Source organism: Otolemur garnettii, unplaced genomic scaffold, assembly GCF_000181295.1.
Source record: "Otolemur garnettii isolate 467f Iridium unplaced genomic scaffold, OtoGar3 scaffold00016, whole genome shotgun sequence".
NCBI classification, from domain to species: domain Eukaryota; kingdom Metazoa; phylum Chordata; class Mammalia; order Primates; family Galagidae; genus Otolemur; species Otolemur garnettii.
The window spans coordinates 24,006,245-24,024,701 of record NW_003852411.1 but is presented as its reverse complement, the minus strand read 5'-3'; the positions used below and the strand labels follow the sequence as shown (position 1 = coordinate 24,024,701).

Below are 18,457 nucleotides of genomic sequence, written 5' to 3'. Positions count from 1 at the left end.
GATTGAATTAATAGAAAAAGATGAAAGAGGCTAGAAATTCAATACCATTAAAAGCTTTAAAAGGAGAAACCATAATTAAAGAATAAGACATCATGAAAAAAATATGTAACTGTAAAAAAAGAACCAAGTAGAACTTCATGGAATTAAAATTTTAGTCATCAAAAGTACAAACTCAAGGAGTAAACAGATTTAGCTAAAAAGAAAGATGGTGAACTGGAAGAGAAGACTAAAGGATCACTTGAGCCTAAGAGTTTGAGGTTGTTATGAGTTATGATGCAATGGCACTCTACCCAGGGCGACAGAGCAAGACACTGTCTCCAAAAAAAGAAAAAATTCCAAGTTAGTATGTACCTGGGACAGGAACTTTGGGTACAGTTGTTTCTCCAGCACTTGGACAAGTACCAGGTAGGTAGTAGTAACTCACTACATATTGGTTGATGAAAGTCTTCAAAACTTTGTCATTATTAGGCCAAGCAAGGCGGCTTATGTCTGTAATCCCTGCAGCACTTGGGGAGGCCAAGGCTGGGGGATCACCTGAGGCCAGGAGTATGAGACTAGCCTGAGCAGCATAGCAAGACAATGCCCCCCCTACAAAAAATAAGAAAAAGTAGCTGGGTGTAGTGGTGATCCCTGTGGGTCCAGCTACTTGGGAGCCTGAGGCAGAAGGATCCCTTGAGCCCATGAGTTTGAGGTTGCAGTGAGCTATGATGACACCTCGCACTTCAGCGGGGCAACAAAAAAAGATCCTGCCTCAAACAAACAAAAAAATACCCTTTGTCATTGTTAAGTCAAATATGAATATTAACATTATTAAAAGAATAAAAGAATAAGATGTAAAATGTCCAACTCAAGAGATTGGGAAAGAAAGAATAAAGTGCTAGTTGACCTCCTCCTCATTCTCCAGTGGCCCTATTAGCAGGCACCCCAGCAACCTGCAGAATCAGACAGCCCAGGGTGGCTACAGTCCTTGAGGTCTGCTGGTCCCACCCTGCCCAGGAGGCAGCAGCAGAAGGTTAGCCAAACAGCTGCCCACCCAACGAAAGCCAAACTCCCAGTCTGTGCCAAGAGATTTGCAGTGGGGAAGGCACAGGCCCCAGCAAATCCCTCAGGGGAGTATCTTTAAAGAACAAGAGCAGGGATTTGGAATGCCCCAACCAGTGGGAGCTTCCCGGCAGGCAGCCAGTTCACCCAGGGCTTGGCAAGCCAGGGCCCATTAGATGGAAGCAAATTCAAGGGTGACTCACATTTACGCTCTCCTGGGCAGCTCTGTTGCCAGACGCAAAGGTGTTTCACAACACTGACACTCACGGCATCCTTCTCTGGCTAAATAAATCACTTCGTACCGCCCCCTGAGAAAAAACTAGACATGACTGAGCTTTTAACAAATCTACCAGAAAACTGTCCCTGAGAAAGACAGCTGGTCCTCTCAGACAGCTCACCAGGGAGGAGGAGCGTTCACTCACCTCTGTCACCACAACTCCGTATATTGTGGGTACTCCTCTTAGGGGATCCCTTCAGTCTTGTACAAGGACAGTAAACCATCTGCTGGATTAGACTATTGGCAACAGCCTCGATCAGCCTTGAGACTTAAGTCACCGATCAATATCATTTTGGGTGAAAAACCAGGGCAACACTATAGAATATTGGGACAGGTACCTACTGTGTTTTATACACTGGTTGCATCATTCCCAAGAAATCATTTTGGAAACGCCTGAGTTGGAATTACAAGAGTAGCTTCTCTCTCTTACCTAATCGTGTCAATTTGGACATTTTGTGGTGTCACTTCATATTTTTACCTATGATTCTTTGATTTTGATTGACTTAGGGAGGGCTTTAGTCCTGCTCATGTACAGAAAGAAGGTGTGCCTGGTGGTTAGTAGAGACTCTGAGGCCAAACTGCCTGGGTTCAAAGTCTACCTCCTCTACTTTTTAGCTACATAAGCCTAAGGAAAGAAATTGGCTTCTGTTTCCTTGCCATTAAAATAAATACCATCTTCCTCATAGAGTTACTGTGAGGACTGAGTTTACTCACATGACATACCTAAAACAGCATGTGGTACACAGGGTGCCTTCACCGCATGCTAGCGTGGCCATTTGGAGAGTTTGGCCTTTTCCTTCAGGAAATGACCTTTCCTTTATTTTTAGGCCATGTTATTTAGATGAAGCCATTATCACCTGCCCTCCACGGGTCCCTCTTGATCTAGGGTATAGGCTGGTTAATCACAGTGATTAGGGATAGTCACATATGCATAGGCCCAGGACTTTGGCTGGAACTGCTGGAGGACAGACTAGCTCACAATACGGTTGGCAGACTAGTAAAATACAAGCCTAGGGTTACAGTAGCTGCCATCCTGGAGACTCCAGGGCTTACCAGTGAATAAAGCTGGGAGAACAAGGGCACAAGGAGGTCAAGGGGGAAGGTGGGAGTGGGGAGACAGGGGAATCTAGACACCAATGCTGAAAAGCATTAAAGATTCTGAACCTTCTTGTTCTCAGTTACCTAAGCCAGTGGATTTTTTCCTTCACTCATGCTAATTTTCCCAGGTTTCCATCACTTGCCACCTGAGGAGTCTTGGCTTATATTCTGATGCATCATCATCTATACACAGCACGTCAAGATTGCACCTCTTTGGACATCGGTACCAGGAACTTTTCTCAAGGGTAGGCCGTTTCCTCGGGCACTGCTCTGCTTACCTCGGTCTTCTCCTTGGAATCTTCTTAGCCTTCTCTCCTTGATGTGAACCTTGCCAGGGACCTCTGGGCCCCAGTATCGTGGACTCTCCTCATATGGCAGCAGCAGAAGCTTTTCACCCACAATGTGCAGTTTGGGGGGTCAGAAAACTCGTGTCTCAGTCCACAAACTACTAGGAAAAGGAGATAGATGTCACCTAGCTCCACGATGCCTGTCATAACTGGGGCCATCACAGGAGAACCAGAGGGCCTGCCAGCAACAGGTGGCAGTGGGTACTGCAGGGATGCAGAGGCCAGAAGGCACAGGCCTTATCACCTCTCTAACGACACACGTGCTAGAGTCAGAACCCTAAATGGCTTGATAGCCCTCTTCTGAATTCTTAATTTGCCAGTGGGAAATTGGTTCTGAAACAGGCACATGTATCCTCCCCAGCATGCTGCTCCAAGAGAAATAATTTCTTCTTTTTTTTTGAGACAAGAGTCTCATTTTGTCACCCTTGGTAGAGTGCTATGGCATCATAGGTCACAGCAACTTCAAACTCTAGGGCTCAAGCAATTCTCTTATCTCAGCCTCCCAAATAGCTGGGACTACAGGCTCCCATCACATGCCTGGCTGTTTTTTTTTTTTTTTTTAGAGATAATGTCTCGCTCTGGCTCAGGCTGGTCTTGAACTTGTGAACTCAGGCAATCCACCCAGGTCAGCCTCCCAGAGTTCTGGGATTACAGGCATGAGCCACCATGCTCGGCTCTCTTCTGATAACCTTGAATGTGCCTGGGCAAGGCAGTGGTTCATTTCCTCCCCTGAGGCCGTCTCCAGAGCAGGCCACACCACTTCATACCCACTCCAGGCAGCCCACAGCCAGTTTTTCAGCTGACCATCCTGAAAGCTGTGGCCACTAGATGCCCTGTTCTAAAAAAATCAGATGCAAACAGGCAGGGCCAGGGGCCCAGCCTCTGCAGAGAGATGTGCCCACCCAGAGTCTGTCACAATGCAGAGTCCTGCTCTTCTGCCTGTCAGGGCACCACAAATCTACCAGCATCCTTGTTCAAAACCTTCCACTTAACATGTGGAGCAGTCTGAGTTCTGGTCTGCTTGAGAACATGCACCAGGAGAAGGAAATGCTAGAGTCAGAACCCCAAATGGCTTGATTGTCCCCTTCTGAATTCTTAATTTGCCAGTGGGAAATTGGTTCTGAAACAGGCACATTTGCCTGGTTTTCATGCTGTCCACATGTACATGACCAACACGAGCCCCTCCTTCCTCACAACACCCTTCTGCAAGTACCCTGGAAGTCTGCAATCCACGGTTCCTCTCCACCTTCCACCACTGTCTATGACTCTGTCCTCCAGGGCATCAGCAGTGAGTCTTTCCAAATCCAAGCTCTTGGCTCCTCACTGTAGATATTTCCAAGGCTCAATCTCAATCCTTGACCCATTCCTTTCTCCCTATACCCTTGAGAATTGTACCCATTTTCCAGAGTGTTGCTTAAGTAGTATTAATAATAATCAGTATTTGCAAAACACTGCAACATATGGTGTACTATAATACATATCACCTCATTCCATTTTCTCAGTAACTTCTAGAGATAGGGATGACTCTTCTCCCCTCATTTAAAGAGGCAGTATACCATAACAGTTAAGAGGACGTTTCTGGAACCAGAAAGCCTGGGTTCAAACTCCCAGCTCCACTACTTACGGGCTCCATGGCCTTGACTTGCTACCTAACCTCTCTGGACATCAGTTTCCTCATCTGTCACCAGGAATAATGGGAGTACCTACCTCACAGGGCAGGTGGGAGGAGTCAGTGAGTTAATATTTGTACAATACTTACAATAGTGCTTGGTACCACTTAAGTGTTTGTTAGATAAATAAAGCAGGGAAAGTCAGGCTCAGGAAGCTTAGGAGACTAAAGTCACAAGACCGGTAGGTATTAGCTCTACAACTTGGTCCTACATCTGGGACTCTTTCATCTATCTTCAATAGACAGACTCTATTTGCCACAGCAGGAGAGATTTCACATGGTCTAGCCTGGTCTTCTTTCCAGGCTTCTCACCCAGCCACCCTTCATGGACCCTGTGCTCCAGCCAGCTGTGCTGTGTGCACCCATTTCCAGCCTGCTTTTGCTCATGCCCGTCCCCAACTCGGAATGCTCTCCCTGTTTGTGGGATGAATGAATGAAGATTCATCAGTATAAAATCTTTTATTGATCTATTGGCCTAATAACTTTATTGAAAAAGAGAAAGAACCAAACAAATAAGTGGGGCAGGGGAGAGACTGAGGCTTGGGGACAACACAAAAAAATATAACCAAGTTGTGACACTGGATTTGACAATTTTTTGGCTATGAAACTGAAGGCACAGGCACCATAAGAAAAAAACAGGCAAACTGGATTTCACGAAAATGTTAAATATGCATCAAAACACACTATTGACAGAGTAAAAAGGCAACCCACAGAATGGGAGAATATTTGCAAATCATATATCTGACAAGGAATCAAAATCCAGAATATATGACGGACACCTAAAACTCACCAACAAAAAATACAAATGACCCAACTCAAAAATAGGCAAAGGACTTGAAAAGAAAGCATGCAAATGGACAATAAGCACACAAAAAGTTGTTCAAGATCAGTAATCATTTAAGAAAATAAGTCAAGGCTCGGCGCCTGTGGCTCAATCGGCTAAGGCGCCAGCCACATACACCTAAGGTGGCAGGTTCGAATCCCCAGCCCAGGCCCGCCAAACAACAATGATGGCTGCAACCAAAAAATGGCCGGCGCTGTGGCGGGCGCCTGTAGTCCCAGCTACTTGGGAGGCTGAGGCAGGAGACTTGCTTCAGCCCAGGAGTTGGAGGTTGCTGTGAGCTGTGAGGCCATGGCACTCTACCCAGGGGGATAGCTTGAGGCTCCGTCTCAAAAAAAAAAAAAGAAAAGAAGTCAAAACTACAATGAGATACCACGTCACCCCATTTGGGACAGCTACTCTCAAAACAAAATAAAAAATAAATGTTGGTGAGGATATGAAAAAATTGGAATCCTTGAGCACTGTTGGTGGGAATGTAAAATGGTATGACGCTTTGGGAAATAACGTAGCAAGTCCTCAAAAAATCAAACACTGAATTACCATAGGATCCAGCAATTCCACCCTGGGTATATACCTAAAAGGACTAAAGCAGGTTTCAAAGAGATATTTGTATACCCATGTTCACAGCAGTATTGCTCACAACAGCAAAAATGTAGAAGCAACCTAAATGCCCATCAAGGGATGAATGAATAAGCAAATTATGGTATATATGTGTAATGGAATGTTATTCAGTCTTTAAAAAGAGGAAATTCTAACATATACTATGACCCAATGAAACCTGAGGACATCATCCTAAATAAAATAAGCCAGTCACAAAAAAGACAGACACTTTATGATTCTGTTTACAGAGATCCTTAGGACAGTCAAAATCATAAAGATGGAAAGTAAAATGGTGGTTGCCAGGGGCTGTGGGGAGCGGGGATGGGGAAGTTATTGTTTAATGTGTACAGAGTTTCCATTTTGCAAGATGAAAGGAGGTCTGTGCATAGATGGTGGTGATAGTTGCACAACAACATCAATGTACTTAACGCCACTGAATAGTATGTTTAAAAATAGTTAAGATGGGCTCGGCGACCATAGCACAGTGGTTACGGCACCAGCCACATACACTGAGCCTGGCAGGTTCGAACCCAGCCTGGGCCAGCTAAGCAACAATGACAACTGCAACAGAAAAATAGCTGGGCATTGTGGTGGGTGCCTGTGATCCCAGCTTCTTGGGAGGCTAAGGCAAGAGAATTGCTTAAGCCCAAGAGTTTGAGCTTGAGGTTGCTGTGAGCTGTGACACCGTGGCACTCTACCAAGTGCAACATAGTGAGACTCTGTCTCAAAAAAAAAAAAATGGTTAAGATGGTGACTTTTATAATATGTGTATTTTATCACAATAAAAAAATTACAAAAAATATTCTGGGGCATATTTCCTTTAATTTCTTTCCCCCAAGGGTTTGGAGAGTCGTAAAATAAAGGAAGCCAGCTAACTATCTTAATAGTGCCACACTTGGCTCGGCGCCTATAGCTCAACCGGCTAAGGCGCCAGCCACGTACACCTAAGGTGGTGGGTTCGAATCCCCAGCCCGGACCCGCCAAACAACAATGATGGCTGCAACCAAAAAGTAGCCGGGCGTTGTGGCGGGCGCCTGTGGTCCCAGCTACTTGGGAGGCAGAGGCAAGAGACTCGCTTGAGCCCAGGAGTTGGAGGTTGCTGTGAGCTGTAATGCCATGGCACTCTACCCAGGGGGACAGCTTGAGGCTCTGTCTCAAAAAAAAAAAAAAAAAAAAATAGTGCCACACTTGTCGTTAGAGATGACAAGAACCTCAGAAAACACCTAGCCTAACCTCCTCCTGTAAGATGAGGAAAGTAAGACCTTGCCTGGTACGAATTATTCCTCCCAAGGGACAGACCCAGCAGAAACTTCCAAGGCTGGGCCCACTGAAGAAAGCCATCAATGATGCTGTCAGCCACAGGTGGGAGGACTCCCCGGGTCACACGGCAAAACCACAGCCAGGTTTTTTGTTACTCAACCATCTCTGCAGTCTTTGCTGTGGCATGTTGGGTGATGCAGAACACGCTGTCCTACACTCTGAGCCACAGACTGTCAGTAGATTTTTTCAAAGGGCAACTGGGCTCTCTCCCAGGCCTCCACCAGCAATATGAAAGCTGCCTTCACTGCTCATGTTTCCCAGACAACATGGACAGTGGAAAGGCCATTTCAGCCCCACAAAATATCCAGAAGCAAGCAGCTGGACTCATGCTGAAGGATGAAGACAACTCCCTCAGGGAGGCCTCAGGCCCCAAGAGACGTGTGCTTTAGGAAAAGGGAAGGAAAAGCTGGGGTGTGACACAGCTCTCTGAGAAGGCTTTAGCCACCTAAAGGGAAAACAAGTCCTCATCACAGAAATCACTTTTCCAGCTGCACACGAGAAAAGAGTCTCTCCTTTGGCAGGACACTGGACACCCCAGCCTGGCCCTGCCCTTCCCCTCAGTAGGAGAGGGCAGAAATGCTGGACCAGACCAGGTCAAATCTCCCCCAGGCCATTCCAAGTTTGTCTGGTGCTGCTGCCAGATGTGGGTGTGGTGAGCCAGCAGGCAGCTGGGCCAAGGGTCTGCTTAGGAACTCCTGCTCAGATGCAGAGGCCAATGGCACTCTGGGGAGCTCAAGACTTTAACAAGTCCAAAGCCACATTTTGCTGCTTCTGTCTCTCAAACCTGCTTCTTCCACATTCCCCCCCATCTCATGTATGGCAGCCCCATCGTCCCCACCACTCAGATGCGTAACTTTGGAAGCACTCCTGATTCCTGACATTCTCTCATGTCCCACGTCTGCTCCATTAGCAAATCTGTGGGCTCTCCATCTGACAAGTACCTAGAATTCAACTGCCTGACTGCGTCTGCACCGCCACCGCTCTGCTCTCAGCTATACCACATCTTCTCTGGATTATTAAAATAGCTTCCCCATGGGTGGTGACTGTGGCTCTCAGGTTCAAACCCAACCCTGGCCAAAACTGCAAAAATAATAATAATAAAATAGCTTCCCCACTAACCAGCCTCCTTCTGCTCTCCCCAGCAATGCAGCAACCAGAGTGAGCTTGTTAAAACAAAGGTCAGGGCTCAGCGCCTATAGCTCAACCAGCTAAGGCACCAGCCACATACACCTAAGGTGGCAGGTTCGAATCCCCTGCCCGGACCCACCAAACAACAATGACGGCTGCAACCAAAAAATAGCCGGGCGTTGTGGCGGGCGCCTGTGGTCCCAGCTACTTGGGAGGCGGAGGCAGGAGACTCGGTTGAGCCCAGGAGTTGGAGGTTGCTGTGAGCTGTAATGCCATGGCACTCTACCCAGGGGGACAGCTTGAGGCTCTGTCTCAAAAAAAAAAAAAAAACAAAGGTCAGAATAAGTCACAGCTCTACTCAAAACCCCAAACGATTCCAACATCACTCAGACTAAGCTCCAAATTGTTACCCAGATCTGGTCTGGCTCTCCATGACTGCCCTGATCTCATAATAAAAATCGCCTTTTATTTCTTCCCTTCCAGCGCACTGGCCTCCTCACTATTTCTCAAACACATCCATCATGCTTCCTCCACCTCAGGGCTCGTGCACTTGCTCCTTGCTATGCAGAATGTCCTTTCCCCAGAAATCTTTGTGGGATCCTTTCTCTTCCCTTAGGTCTTCTTTTTTTTTTTTTTAATTGAGACAGTCTCACTTTGTCACCCTTAGCAGAGCCATGGAGTCACAGCTCACAGCAACCTCAAACTCTTGGGCTTAAGCAATTTTCTTGCCTCAGTCTCCCAAGTAGCTGGGACTATAGGCACCCATCACAACACCTGGCTATTTTTCTGTTGCAGTTGTCATTGTTGTTCAGCCGGCCTGGCTAGGTTCGAACCCGCCAGCCTCAGTATATGTGGCCAGCGCCATAACCACTGTACTACGGGCTTTGAGCCTTCCCTCAGGTCTTAAAGTCACTTTTTCAGCAAAGCTTTTCCAGTGCCTACTGTGTAATATTTCGTACCCACCTCCAACACTTGACGGCTTCAGTCTCTCTTTACTTTCTGTCCTTAACACATGCATGCGTAATATGTATCTTGATAATGTCTCTCTCTTTCTCAAGATTGTAGGTTCCATGAAGGCAAGGAAGTTTTGGTCTGCAAATTTTTTGGTCATCGCCTAGGACTACACTGGCACATAGTAGGTGTTCAATGCACGTGATGAGTGACTGAACAGAGGACACCAGACATCTTGGCACACTAGGCATTTATCTCTTGCCTGTTTTGCATCAGAGGAGCAGACTCTACTCTTTGCCAGCCAAATCCATCCTCCTTTCTCCCTAGCTATAGAACCCTGATTAGATGCAGGGCAGCCGACGTGCTGACAGAGAGCCTGGGGTGGCCGTTAGACCCAGTCCACAAGGGTGGAAAGCTATCCATTTTCTGATAAAAAGAGACAGGTTTGGCTGTGGCTTTTGTCCTTTCCCTTTCTCCTGACTGGAACTCAAAGCCAGTGACTGGAGGGGAAGCCGCCAGTTTTTGACTATGTGGCTCAAAGTCCCATGGAATGCAGAGCAGAAGACTGAAGTAGCCCAAGTCACTTCATGAATTGTGATACCACTGTACCCAGCCACACTCAAAGGAGTGGCTAAGTTGACTCCTTTTGGCTAAGTCCCTGTAATAAGAGTTTCCTTTACATGTTGTAAAAACCAGTCCTAACTTGGCATAAAAGAGAGATGGTGGAGAGGGCAGACCATGCTGTGTGTGAATATTTTGGTACAGTCCAACTGCTGATAAGGGTTGGAGGTATAGGGGCTTCCTTTATCCATCCCTTTCCTTCTCCCATCTATCCTGTCTCGATCTCCTCAATCCCCAGTGCAAACATCCCCACAACCCTAACTTGCTCACCCTTTGATAACTCTGAACAGAATCAAGCATCCTAATCATGAGAGGGGGAGGGACTCCAGTAACAATGTCCCTTTCAGCAATGCACTAACACCCAAGCTAATCTGAGGACATGCTTCAGACAGCTGAATTTTCTGAATTGGTGGAGTTTTGCCACCTTAAACCATCAAAACTCTATTTTACAACTTTAAGCAAAATTCATGAATACCTATCATATATCTCTACATTTTAAAACCAAATGCAAAAAAGTAATAATTTTCGTAAGGATTGAAGGCCAGTAAATCTCAAAATACATGGAATTCTGACCTGGAAAAGACCTTAGAGATCAATTCTAGTGCAACTGCTTTATTTTGGAACCTTAGAGATGGTTGTTGCCTTGCCCACAATCACTCATCTATAGGACAGCACAGTGAGCCATTACGATATGATCTGAAGCATGGTCATTCCCTCAAGGCCGATAAAGGCAGAGTTATTTCCTGTTATACCCCATGTCTTGCATATTCTCTATCTCCTTTTTATACTTTCTCTGCAACTTATTTCACCCTTCGACTGTCCCTTATTCCCCAGAGTATATTAACTCTAGTTTCCCCTATTCAGCTTCTCAAGGGTCTGTGTATAAGAGTTAACACTGTCCCATGAGAAGGATTCAACACAAAGTTCTCCAATTATGGACTCTGTGAGACATATGTCATTTCCTCCTGCACCTTTGAGGAGGACTAATCTTGTACATCTCAGCACTCTGCAGATAAATGACATGACTCGGGTAACAGTGGTTCTTTCAGAAAAACAGGGACCCTTGAAACAGCTCAGAGCTCAGAAACTACCTTTAATAATTTTTAAGTGGTAAGAGGTAAACTGCTGAATTTAAAAGCAAGGCCACTGTGTCCTGTTAGATTTTACATCACCAGAAAGGCAAGTCTATAATAGTCAGCAAACATGTTTTATACTGAAAGATTGTCATTACAACTTTCCAGATGGCCCCAGTCTGGAAAATAGGGATTTCTTAAAGATACCATAGGAGTCCAGCATCGGGAGGCTACAGCAAAAGGATCGCCTGAGTCCAGGAGTTTGAGGTTGCTGCGAGCTATGACGATACCACTGCACTCCACCTGAGGTGACAGTATGAGACTGTCTCCAAAAAATAAATAAATAAATAAAAATGCTCCGAGAGAGAAGCTATGCTAAGCACAAGAGTGAGATGATACGGGGTGGTGCCTGTGGCTCAAAGGAGTAGGGCGCCAGCCCCATATGCTGGAGGTGGTGGGTTCAAACCCAACCCCAGCCAAAAAAAAAAAAGAGTGAGATGATAGCTTTACCACAAGACAACAATGACAATGATTAATCAGTTTTTCCCTTATTTTTTATTCTTTATCCTCATTGAGACAAGCAAACTAATTACGTTCATAGTGCTAAACCTAAAAATATTATTTTTAACTAGCTTAAAGGAATAGTTCTTCTGAATACATTTTTTTCTGATGGCTGCATCTGAGACAGAGGCCTAAAGAACAGAGGCTGTCCTCTCCCTCCCTCCCCATGATAGCCACCCTGCCACTGGTTTCCAGACACTCCCATGTGCCTGTGCTCTCATCTCCCACCGAGCTACCCGACACGCTCACTGAACACCTGCTCTGTGCCCAGGTCTACCCCACAGCTGGGCACAGACTATACAAGACATGCCCGAACCTCTCATCTCCTGAAGCGTACGCTAGGGGGAGGGGACACAGACACTAACAAATAAACAGTCAAGATATAAAATAATTCCAAGTAATAGTGGATGCTAGGAAGAAAAAGGCTAAGGTAAAGGGAATGGGTGGCTGGGTTGGGAGTGGGTCATTAGAAAAGGAACGGCGCTCTGAGGATGTGACATCTGAGCAGAGACCAGAAAGGGATGCAGGCCAGGGAAGAGCCCTTGCCAAAGCCCTGAGGCTGGAATGAGTGTGGCATGTTTAAAAATTAGCAAGAAATCTGGAGAGAAGCACAAGAAGAGGAGAATGGTAGACTCTGGAGACAGTTAGGGGCCAGATTACATAGCGCACTGTGAACCAGGGGGACAAGTATGGGTTGATTCCTCATGAGAGAGGAAGCCGCTACAATGCTATCAGTGGCTTGTGCCCTCAGAAGGTTACTCTAGGTGAAGAGTGGCCCACAGGGAGGGGAAAATTGTGGTGGCAGGGACACCAGTTAGGAGGCCTCTGCCATAGCCCAAGTAGAGATGAAGTCTTAGACCGGAGTTGTGATAACAAAAGTGGTAACAAGTGATTAGATTCACCAATCTCCTTAAAGATAGCTGACACTGTAGAGCTAAAAGAAGCCTAAGAAGTAACTCATTCTAATTTTTCACTTTACAGATGATGAAAGTGAAGCCCAAAGAGATAGAGCTATCTATAGTCACATATCTAACGACTGACAGGGCCCACATTTGCTGACTGCCAGGCTAACCTGGGGTGGGAGGTGGGGGGTGCAGAGGAGAGGTAGGCACAGGCACCCTCTAGAACTGCAGCAGTCCCCAGCCCCACTCCCCCACCACACAGCGGGAGGTGAGTGGTGTTCAAGCAAGCAAAGCATCATCTGTATTTATAGCCGCTCCCCTTTACCTGCATCACAGCCTCGGCTCTGCCCCCTGTTAGATAAGTGAGGTCATTAGATTCTCAGAGGAGCGAGAACCCCTCTGTAAACTAGGCTTATGAAGGATCTTGGCCAGTGATTTTCCACTGGTGTGCCGCAAGAGGATCTTAGGTGTGCCAGGAAAATCTTTAAAGATCATTAATTAAATTATTTTCTGAGGAAGTTCAAAGTACAGTAAGCATAATTATTTTTATTTTTATTTTTTTTGAGACAGAGTCTCAAGCTGTCACCCTGGGTAGAGTGCCGGAGCATCATAGCTCACAGCGACCTCCAATTCTTAGGCTCAAGTGATCCTCTTGCCTCAACTTTTCTATTTAATAGAGATGAGGTATTGCTTTTTGCTCAGGCTGGTCTTGAACCCATGAGCCTAAGCAATCCACCTGCCTTGGCCTCCCAAAGTGCTAGGATTGTAGGCGTGTAGACCCGACCATTCTTCAGAGCTCCAGATTCATATCCACCCACCTGGTAGATGTTTTCTCCCGTATGTCACAGCCAGGCACCTCAGTATAATGTGCACAAAATGGAATCATCATCTCTGCTGCTACCATCCCAATGTACTATTCTTCATGTTTTCCTCTACCCTAGATAAAACATCCCCACCCATCCAATCCCTCAAGAGAGATACCTAGGAGACAGATCATTCTTGCCAGGTAATCCTAACTAATGCCCTGACCAACAGTTTCTGACTGTGTGACTTTGGGAAGGTTAATGAACATATCTGAGCCTTAGATTTCCACACTGGCTCTCTAGCATTGGATGGTATAAAGCAACATACAGGGGTTTGTTCCACTGTCTATCACAGACATCCAGGGCATCGCTAAATTCTAACTTAAAACTTCATCCTCACTGCGTTTACTGCAGCTCAGAGCCCCACCATCTTTCCAGTGAATTACTAACAGATGTTTCTATCTCATCTTATCTTTGATCTCGCCCCCACTCCAATCTGTCCTCCCCACTGTTGGCAGACGGATCATCCCCTACACAAGCCTGACCATGCCATGCTTTTCACTACCACCCGCAGAATTTATTCATTTGCAGATACCCTCCGCTTCCGCTATCCCGAATGGCTCACAGTTGTCCAAATACTCACTGTTGTTCTCCAACTCTGTGGACTCTGCACACTCTTCTTGTTACCCAGGATGCCCTTTCTCCTTCTTTGCCCACCTATAGACAAGCTCATCCTTAAGGCTTGGTGGAAAAAGGTCACTATAAAAGTCAAAGAAAATATAGATTGGCTAAAAAGACTCACAGGCAGATTCAAACCCTGACCTCCCTGGTGTCCCAGAAAGGAAGGAAACTGAAAGACAGAAAAGGACAAGAAGTAGTAATTTAAAATATCTGCAAACAGAGAAAAGCAAAAGAGGAATGGAAGAGTTAATCTTCAAAGAAGAGAAGACTTCCTGGGCATGATAGAAAACTTGAAAATAAAGAAAAATTACATAGATCTAACCCAGTGGTTCTCAACCTTCCTAATGCCGCTGCCCTTTAATACAGTTCCTGTGGTCTCCAGTCACAGGTTGAGAACTGCCGATCTAACCTCATAAAATTTAAATGCTTCTGCACAATCAAAGGTATAATAAGCAAAATTGGGGGAAAGACATAAAAGGCAAGATGTGTGATTTATTAACAAGGAACCAGGTGCTGGTTCACTCCTATAATCCCAGCATTTTGGGAGATCTAGGTGGGAGGATCTTTTGAGGCCAGGAGTTAGAGAACAACCTGGGCAACACAGCCAGACTCTGCCTCAAAAAACAAAAGAAAAAAAAAAACCACTTATGAAAGCTATAACCCAATTATAGCCCAAGGAGAGGGATGGGAGGGGAGGGGGGAGGATGGGTAGAGAGGGAGTAATTGGTGGGACCACACTTAAGGTGCATCTTACAAGGTTACATGTGAAATTTACTAGGTGTAGAATATAAATGTCTTAACACAATAACTAAGAAAATGCCGTGAAGGCTATGTTAACCAGTTTGATGAAAATATTTCAAATTGTATACAAAACCAGCACATTGTACTCCATGATTGCATTAATGTACACAGCTATGATTTAATTAAACACACACACACACAAATAAACAAACAAAAAGATTAAAGTCAGAATATTCGCTCCATGCCCATAGCACAGTGGTTATAGCATCAGCCACATGCACAAAGGTTAGCGGGTTTGAACCCAGCCCCAGCCAGCCAAACAACAAAGACAACTGCAACAAAAAACACCGGGGCATTGTGGCAGGCACTGTAGTCCCAGCTACTTGGGAGGCTGAGGCAAGAGAATTGCTTAAGCCCAAGATTTTGAGGTTGTTGTGAGGTGTGATGCCACAGCACTCTACCTAAGGCAACAGCTTGAGACTCTGTCTCAAATAAATAAATAAATAAATAAAGTCAGAATATTACAAACAATTCAACAGAAGAATCTATCAGTTATTTAAAATGCACGTAACTGTGATATGGAATGGTCTCCAAGATCTAGGTTAAACTTTTAAAATACCATTACAGAGTGGTGCCTGTGGCTCACTGGGTAGCCATATACTGAGGGTGGGGGGTTCAAACCTGGCCTTTGCCAAACTGCAACAAAAATAGCCAGGTGTTGTGGTGGGCGCCTGTAGTCCCAACTACTTGGGAGGCTGAGGCAAGAGAATTGCCTAAGCCCAGGAGTTGGAGGTTGCTGTGAGCTATGATACCATTGCACTCTACTCAGGGTGATAAAGTGAGACTCTGTCTCTAAAAAAAAAAAAAAAAAAAAAAGATAAAATGCCATTACAAAATAGAGTATGTTATATGCTGCCATATTTATTTTTGAATGGGAGCAAATGGAAGATATATTTTATTTGCCTGTAGGTACATGGGCCATCTCTGAGAAAAATGTACAAAAACTGCCAAAATTAGTTGTATTCAAAAAGGAAAAGAGAAGGAGTAGGAAACAGGAGTCAGAATTTTAAACATCATACCTTTTTTTTTTTTGAGAGAGAGAGAGTTTTACTATGTCACCCTTGGTAGAGTGCCGTGGCATCAGAGCTCACAGCAACCTCAAACTCTTGGACATAAGCCATTCTCTTGCCTCAGCCTCCCTAGTAGCTGGGCCTACAGGCACTTGCTACAACACCCAACTATTTTGTTGTTGTTGTTGTCATTATTTGGGAGGCCCCAGCTTGAACCTGCCAGCCCTGGTGCATGTGGCCAGCGCCAAGCCTGAATATCATACCTTTTGAATATATAAGTAACGTTAAATAAATGCTGTAAATAAATGTAATCTCTTCCTCTGCACACTCTCTCAGAACTCAATAAACAAAGAGAGCTCTGCTTAAATAATTACTTAAAATCCACGTTCCCTTTGACCCACCAATTCCACTTCTAGTAATAATTTTTATCTAGAAATACTCTATATCAGGCCAGTAAGGTAGCTCACGCCTGTAATCCTAGCACTTTGGGAGGCCAAGCCAGGTGGATTGCTTGAGCTCAAGACTTCAAAACCAGCATGAGCAAGAGTGAGACCCTGTCTCTAAAAAAATAGCCAAGCATTGTGGCCAGCTCCTGTGGTACCAGCTACTCGGGAGGCTGAACCAAGAGAAATCATACGAACCCAAGAGTTTGAGGTTGCTGTGAGCTATGACACCACAGCACTCTACCAAGGGCAACAAAGTGAGACTGTCTCAAAGTGAGACTCTGTCTCAATATGACTCTGTCATATTGTTAAATCACAAAAGTACATCATGGAGCACTATTATATATGACCCCCATTTATGTATTTCTTTTAATAGATGAAGTCTTGCCATGTTGCTCAAGCTGGACTTGAACTCCTGGACTCGAATGATTCTCCTGCCTTAGCCTCTGGTGTAGCTGAGACTACAAGCACACACCACAGCACCAAATGCTTCATTTATGTATTTTTAAAAACACAGTCAATATATTCAGGTTGGTCCTAAAGTTAGAAATATAGATATTATTTTATCATGTTTTATACTGTAACATCAATAAACAATGTTTTTATATAGTCACATATATTTGCAGACTTACTGAGTATATACTTATATATTGAAAAAGACCTGAAAATAAATACATTTGACGTGGTACCTCAGCTTGGCATCTGTAGCTCAGTGAGTAGAGTGCCAGCCACATACACCAAGGAGGCTGGCGGGTTCCAGCCAGCCCAGGCCTGTTAAACAACAATGACAACAACAACAACAAAATAGTTGGGTGTTCTGGAGGGCACCTGTAGTCCCAGCTACTAGGGAGGCTAAGGCAAGAGAATCGCTTGAGCCCAAGAGTTGGAGGTTGCTGTGATCTGTGACACCACAGAACTCTACAGAGGGTGACATAGTGAAACTATCTTGAAATAAATAAATAAATAATACAAAAATAAAGTGGTTACCTCTAAGGGATTAGAGGTGGAATGAACTTTAATTTCCTTTCCTATGTTTCTGTATTTTAAAAATATTTTCTAATAATTCATACTCTCAAAAATGCTACTATATTCTAGTATATCTAATCTGTTTGCTTTAGATTATTTACAAGTGTGTGAGGGGTAGGGCTGGGAAGTCCACATTAGACTGTGCTCTCAACGGTGTTCTCTAGCCTATTACATGAGTACAGAGCAAACACAAAAATAAAATTGAAATGCACCTCCTCATGCTTTCCCCCTGGCTTACTGAACACTTCTCTTATGCTCCCAGTGTTCCCTGAACATATTTGCAAGAATGCCATCCTGCTGTGCTCATAAAACTTGTGCAAAGAAATAAACAGATAAAAACTAGTTGTAAGCTTTCTCTCTTGCTATAGAAACAGTCACAGATAAGATGAGCACTGTTTGAATGAATGAAGTACTGAGTCATATAGTCATTCCATCCTCCAAACCCCAGGCAGCACTGATAACTAGCTCTAGTTTTGTTGGCTTTTGTTGTTAAAAAAAAAAAACAGCAGAAGGATACCACTTCCCTCTTCCATTCATGCATCTCAGCATGACAGTAAACGCTCCCAGAGGTCTAACACACAAGTTGCAAACTGGCAATCTGCAGGCCACTACCAGCCTGCACACGTAATTTGTTTATCTCACATATTTTTGAAAATGTTTTGAATTAGTTGCCATCCTTAAGGATAGGGAGGTTTTTATTTCCCCCACAATAATTAACAGCTTCTCCCCAAACTCAGACCAGGCAACAATATGCTGAAGCCTTGTCCCACCTGCACCTTGTGTAACTCTGCACACAGACCCCCGACCAACTCTCCTCCCCCCATGCCAGCACTCAGACTTCCTGACCGGCCCAGTCAGCAGTGGACTTTACTACTAAGAACTGCACCTCCTTCTGCTGACAAAAGGTAGTCAGTTCCAGTTCAGCCCACCCTGTCTTCCAACAAACTCAAACAGAAATCACACCCCTCTGACCACACACAACTCCTTGTCTCTCAGGGGACTCCATCTGGCTGTAACACAAAGAGAAGAGTGTGAATATTTGAGGCCTTGGACTTCGCATCTTCATGCTGGGTCTCTATTCTCAATGTCATGGTGGTGGAGCTGGAGGGCAGGGGAAGTTCAGAGTGAAAGGACCTGCCTGTGTGATGCCTATGAGGAAGCCACGGGAAAAGCATTGCCAAGTCAAAAGACCTGAGTTCAATCTCAGCTGTTTATTAAGGGATCAGAGTACTCCACCTCTCCTGAGTCTCAGTGTTCTCAGGCA

At 45.0% G+C, this 18,457-nt stretch overlaps 1 protein-coding gene across 2 annotated transcripts in view; it reads right to left on the bottom strand.

The window, feature by feature from the left end:
- Positions 1-18,194, bottom strand: part of GPR161 (G protein-coupled receptor 161) — a 40,343-nt gene extending 22,149 nt beyond the window's left edge. The window contains exons 1-2 of one of the 2 annotated variants that reach the window (XM_003785728.2): positions 15,106-15,136; positions 5,483-5,547 (exon numbers count right to left, since the gene is read on the bottom strand). The gene's annotated coding sequence lies outside the window, so the exon portion shown is untranslated. Of the gene's footprint in view, positions 1-5,482; positions 5,548-15,105; positions 15,137-18,079 lie in introns of those variants that run through there. The other variant, XM_012802619.1, reaches the window with a different exon arrangement.
- Positions 18,195-18,457: the final 263 nt, after the last annotated feature.